Below are 6,000 nucleotides of genomic sequence, written 5' to 3' on the forward strand. Positions count from 1 at the left end.
TGGCTTTGAACCGTGATCCTCAGCCTCTCAAGTAACTAGGATTACAGGTGTGAGCCATCGGATTTTTTTTCCTGTTTATCAAGGTGAGTGTGTGTGTGTGTGTGTGTGTGTGTGTGTGTGTGTGTATGTGAGAGAGAGACCACTGGGCTCCATTGATCTGTTTCACCACAGCACACTTTTTTTTTTGTCAGTTGTGGGCCTTGAACTTGGCCTTGGCACTATCCCTGAGCCTCTTTGTGCTCAAGATTAGCACTCTACAGCTTGAACACAGCACCCCGTACAGTTTTTGAGTGGTTAGTTGGAGTCCCTGTGAGACTGTTCTGCCCAGGCTGGCTTTGAACCAGAATCCTTAGATCTTAGCCTCCTGAGTAGCTAGGATTACAGGTGTGAGCCACCAGCACCCAGCACTGTTCTTAATATAACTTCATAGTAAGTCTTAAAAGTTTGAGTAGAGTCTGTTTGCACACTTGCTTCTTTAATCTCATGTTGGCCATTCTCTTTTGCCTGTATACTAACAATAACAAAACAATTTGTTGGATTTTTAGTAAAGTTGTATTGGTTGTATAGATCCAATTGGCAAGAAGTGACGTCTGTGAACATGGAATTTATCCTTTTATTTTTCTTTCATTGGGAGTTTTATATTTTTCCCTTTATAGGTCCTATACATTCTTTATTAAATTTCTTTCTAATTCCATTCACCTCCCTTAGGTGCTAATGTAAATATGGGGCTGAGGGAACATTGTTACAAATTCCAGTATCTGTTGCTGCTATGTAAGAAAGCCATGGGCTGCTTTATGTTCATCTTGTTTCCTGCCAACATATTCGTTCCACATATTCGTTCCAGGACAATTTTTGGTCTCTTCTTTCTGCATAGATGATGATTATATCATTTGCAAGGAAAGACAGTTTTATTTCTCTCCCTGTCTGAATACCTTTTCTTGTCTTACTGCATTAGCTAGGACTTTCAGTCTGATATTTACATACTTCTCTCATTGTTTTTCATGCTTGCAAACAAATTTGAGAGTTCTTCAATTAACCAGTGAAAAGCCAGAATTAGAGACATAACTCAAGTTGTAGAGTACCAGTTAAAAGCAAAATGAGTGTATACTGCCTGGAGTTCAAGCCAAAATACTGGCACACACACACAAAGAAAAACAGTAAATCCTATTAATAAATAACAGATGATAGTGATACTATATATACCTTTATGTGAACAAAGGCAAAAATGTAGGTGGGTAAATAGCAATAGCAAAGTGACATTTATCCAATACAGGTTTAAGAGACTGAAAAATCTGAATTGTTTCATAATCACTTAAGGAAATTAACATGATTGAACAACTTCAGTTGCAAGGAAAAATCCAGGCTTAGTTGACTTCACCAGTGAGTTTAACATTCAAAAGGAATAACTCCATTTTTTATATAACCATTCATGAGCATAAAAGAAAAGAAAACTCCCCCAAATTCTGTAGCTCATGTTACAATTCACATACCCTTGAAACCCAATGGAACAAGGAGAGCATGAAAAAGAAAAGTTATAAACATTGCAGTTTAGAAAAGTTACAGTTACAAAAATTAGATGAGATTCTGGCAGACTCAATTAGGAGTGTTCAAAAAGGATAACAAATAATTAGTTGAATTTAGCCATATGATTTGGTGACAGTTGAACAGAAATCAGCTAATGGAATTCACATTCCATTAACAGAATAAAGGAGTGCAATACAGTAATCTTGATAATTGAGCAACAACAGAAACATATGGTAAGGTATGTCATTAAGATTAACAATGTCCAACCACCCAGAGATGCCAAGAGTGAGAGAATATATGTTGTGAAGAGATACTTGCTGCACTCATAATATGCAAGCATAGAATACAGGGGAAAAAGTAGATTTCCTCCCCCCCTGCAAATTATACTGCCAGTATTAAGGCAAATCACAAAAGAGGCATCTGGAGTTCCCACATATGTAATTTTTTGGGGGGGTAGGTGGGGAGAGGTCAGTCATGGGGCTTGAACTCTGGGCCTGGGAACTGTCCCTGAGCTTCAGCTCAAAACGAGCACTCTGCCACTTGAGCTACAGCACCACTTCTGGTTTTCTGGTGGTTAATTGGAGATAAGAGTCTCAGACTTACCTGCCCAAGCTGGCTTTGAATTGTGATCCTCAGATTTCAACCTCCTGAGTAGCTAGGATTACAGGCGTGAGCCACTGGCACCTGGCTGTAAAAATCTTTCTTAGTGTTTAGGGAGATACAAAACACATAATTAGGTGACCTTACAAGTTTTGCCATCTTAACCAGGCCCTTTCAGGCACAGATCACTCACTTTTAATTAAAATTCAATAGCATTGAACAGACCAACAGTGTGGAGCACAAGGGACTTTATCTGTGGGATCATATAGCAAACAGCTGAACTCTGGGATAAAGCCAGCTAGTTTATGTATGGGTGATGTGACTTGATTATCACAAAGTCAGTACAGGAATGCACTACAGGAAGCCTTTGAGGTCCTTGCAGCTTTGCCCTCATTAATCCCAAGGATGGTAATAGAGATGCTTGCTTTATTTAATATATATATATATATATATGTATATATATGCTTATGCACATTTTTGTATGTGTGAACTAACAATAAGCTTAAAAGTAAAACTTTATGATCAGAACCACTCCCACCCCTTGCTGCCTCAGCTCCCTCCAAGTATCCTAGCTTCCTTATTTCTCAACTACTCTGAGCACAGCCCCACTTCCAGGACTTTTGCTCATGCTGTTTTTTCCTCCAGATACCTGCATGGTTTGCTTCCTTTAAGACTGACATTAAGACAATTTGTTTTGGGTTCAACCACAAATATGAAGACCGCCCAGGATACCAATGGCCTAAACATGTATAAGGCCCTACACCCTTACAGAACCCAGCCTCCTTTTGGTTGCTGACATTAGAGCATGTCCCTTTTCCTCATTTTTGTCATGACTGGGTGCTGCAAATAAGCCTGGGCAATATGGTCTTTATCCTGAACCATGTGCTCCACTTACATTCTGCTTTGTGAGAACAAGCATCCATTTCCAGTATAACTGTCTTCTGAGAACCCAGTCTGAAAGAGCCTCCCATGTACCACTTTCCCCCCTTACACCAATTTCTCTGCATTGTGTTTGTCAGACATCTGCTTATTTATTGGATTGATGTCCCAGTCTTAGTTCATGCAAGAGGGGCTTCACTATGGCCTTTCTGGGTCCCTAGCATTTTGAGCAGCACATTGCTGGCACTCATGAGTTGCCAAATAGCTGGGTGCTAGTGGCTCATGCCTGTAATCATAGCTACTCAGGAGGCTGAACTGGTGCTGTAGCTAAAGTGGTAGAGCACTCTCCTTAAAGCTGAAGAGCACAGGGACAGCACCCAGGCCCAGAGTTCAAGCCCCATGATGGACAAAATAAAAAGCTTTGCCAAATGACTGAAGCCTTCAGTCCATTCTTCACATTTGGTTGTATGCTTAGCAACTCTGCAGAGCAGTTTCCTGTGGTTGAAGGTTGAGTCAGTGCTCAAACTTGGGTTTGATAGAATCCTTTAGAGGGCTGAGTAGAATTGGGTTGGTTTCCTGCAAGTTCACAAGGATCTAGCACTGCTCCTGTGGGATCTAGCACTGCTTTAGGGGTCTTAAGGAAATGTCCAAGAGGTTCTAGTTTATTCTGGTTGGTGACCTTTAAAAAAAAATCTCCCTTGGGCTGGGAAGGTGGCTCAGTGATAGAGTGCTTGCCTTGCATGCATGAGGCCCTGGGTTCGATTCCTCAGCACTACATAAGCAAAAAGAAAAAAACCGGAAGTGCTGCTTTGGCTCAAGTGGTAGAGCGTTAGCCTTGAGCTGAAGAGCTGAGGGACAGTGCCCAGGCCCAGAGTTCAGGCCCCACAACAAGACCAAAAAAAAAAAAAATCTCCCAAGTGTTTCTAATATGTAGTCAAGGCTAAGAGCCACCTTTAGAAACACTGCAGCATTGATCCCTGACCTGCTGGCCAGCACAGACAGCTAACCTTTGTCACTACTAGGAAGTTCTTGGGAAGAAAAGACCTTGCTTCCCTTGCACTGACAGGGATTCAGTGTTTTGTTGAGTGGATTAGAATGGAAAATACCTGAAATTATTTGTGGCAGACTTAAACAGGATTGGTTAACATGCGTCCCAGCTGAGGGACATTCTCTTACATTGACAGAACTACAAATACAGGCAAGTGTTCTGTGTTTAAGATGAGGTTTCTAGAAGAAGAAGCAGATCCGAAACAGATTTTCCCCCTCACTTCAATGAAATTAAGTTGCCTCATGCAGTCTCATCAGACCGAGTGGTAGGGGTTAGCAATACCAGAAGGCTAGGCTGCCTAGGTTCAATATCTGTGTCTTCTGTCAATTGTGATTTTGTCATTGCACCATGGTCAGTTTCCTCTTGTGTAAAATGTGGCTTAAAATGATCCTTTGGGGTTGGTCATTTTTTTTTATCCTGCCCAAACAAGTGTTCTTTTTATTACATTTTAGATAAGTATGCATAGTGTTCTTCAAGATTGTATTCACAACCTCTATTGCTTTTTCTGACCCTTTCCTCCCTTCCCAACTCCACTTTTCTTCTTCCTATCCCATATCCCTAGTTGTCATCTTTTCAATTTCATAGCTCATTCTAAACTTCATGCATGGGAAAAAATCATGATACTTACCTTTGGGGGATTGGTTTAATCTCTTAATACAATCTACTCAAGTGATTATGTTAATAACAATCTTCAGTTCTGTCATTTTCCTGCAAAAAATAGAAGCTCATTTTTCTTTGCTGCGAAAGAAAACTCACTATGTACATATACCACAATTTATATGAATTGGTCACTTTTGAGAAATAAAATACATGTAATTAGAGAAATACCTAACATTTTTAAAGAGCTAGTCCACTGTATAACTTATATAAGTGGTCAGAAATTAACTGATTATTAAGCCTCAGGTTGTAATAAATGGCTTTTATTTTCCACGCCCTTAATTAAGCCTGTTATCTTTACCCTTTCATGAGGACTGAAATAGAAAAATAAGTAGTGAAGCAATGCAGACTGATAAAATTATTAAACCCAGTGCATCAGAGTATTTGCTAACTAGCATGTGTTAAGAAATCACAGTTTGAAGCCCTAAAATAAACCTGGGTTCAAACTGCTAATTGAAATATTTTCTTACTGGATATATTTTACATATAATAAACTTACTATAGTTTACTAATTGTGTAACTAGTAACAATTTTTAATTTTGAAGTTCTACTCAGCTTAGAGGTAAAAGTGTTGCAACCCAAGAAAAAGTCAAAGATACCAAAACATATTGTTTGCATTGGGGTATTAATGAAGTATATTAAAGTGCTTTTTGCTTTTTGTGCCAGTACTGGGGCTTGAACTTGGGGCCTGAGTGACGTTCCTTAGCTTTTTTTATCAAGGCTGGTTATCACTTGAGCTATCCTTCTACTTTTGGCTCTTTTGGTTGTTAATTTTAGGTAAGAGACTCACGTACTTTCCTTCCTGGGCTGGCTTTGAATTGTGATCCTCGGATCTCAGCTTCCTTGGTAGCTAGGATTACAAGCATGAGCCACTGGCACCCAGTCTAATATGCTTTTTATCTAACTTCTTTTCTCCAAAAAAGTTATATCCTATGCATATGAGCAAGGTGGAAATATTTTTCCTCTCCTCTTCTACAGAGAAACCCTAGCCACACACTCTTGGCCAAGAGTCAGACTCCAAACTTTCCACCCAAGACCTTTCACATCAGATCCTGGTACCTTCAGGAGTACCCATAACCAATTGTGTAAGGCTGAGGTGGTGGGGCTCTGAAGGATGGTGTGAAGTCTCTATTACTACATCCATATCCATTTCATCTAGGCAAACTGACCTGTGGTTCCCAGCCTGGAGTGCACATCAGTCATCTGGGGAGCTTTGGAAAATTAACTTGTGACTGAGCCTCACCTCACACTAATGAGTCAGTTTTCTAGAAGGTGAGGTACCTAGACATGGG

Source organism: Dipodomys ordii, unplaced genomic scaffold (genome assembly GCF_000151885.1).
Source record: "Dipodomys ordii isolate 6190 unplaced genomic scaffold, Dord_2.0 Scaffold25, whole genome shotgun sequence".
NCBI lineage: Eukaryota > Metazoa > Chordata > Mammalia > Rodentia > Heteromyidae > Dipodomys > Dipodomys ordii.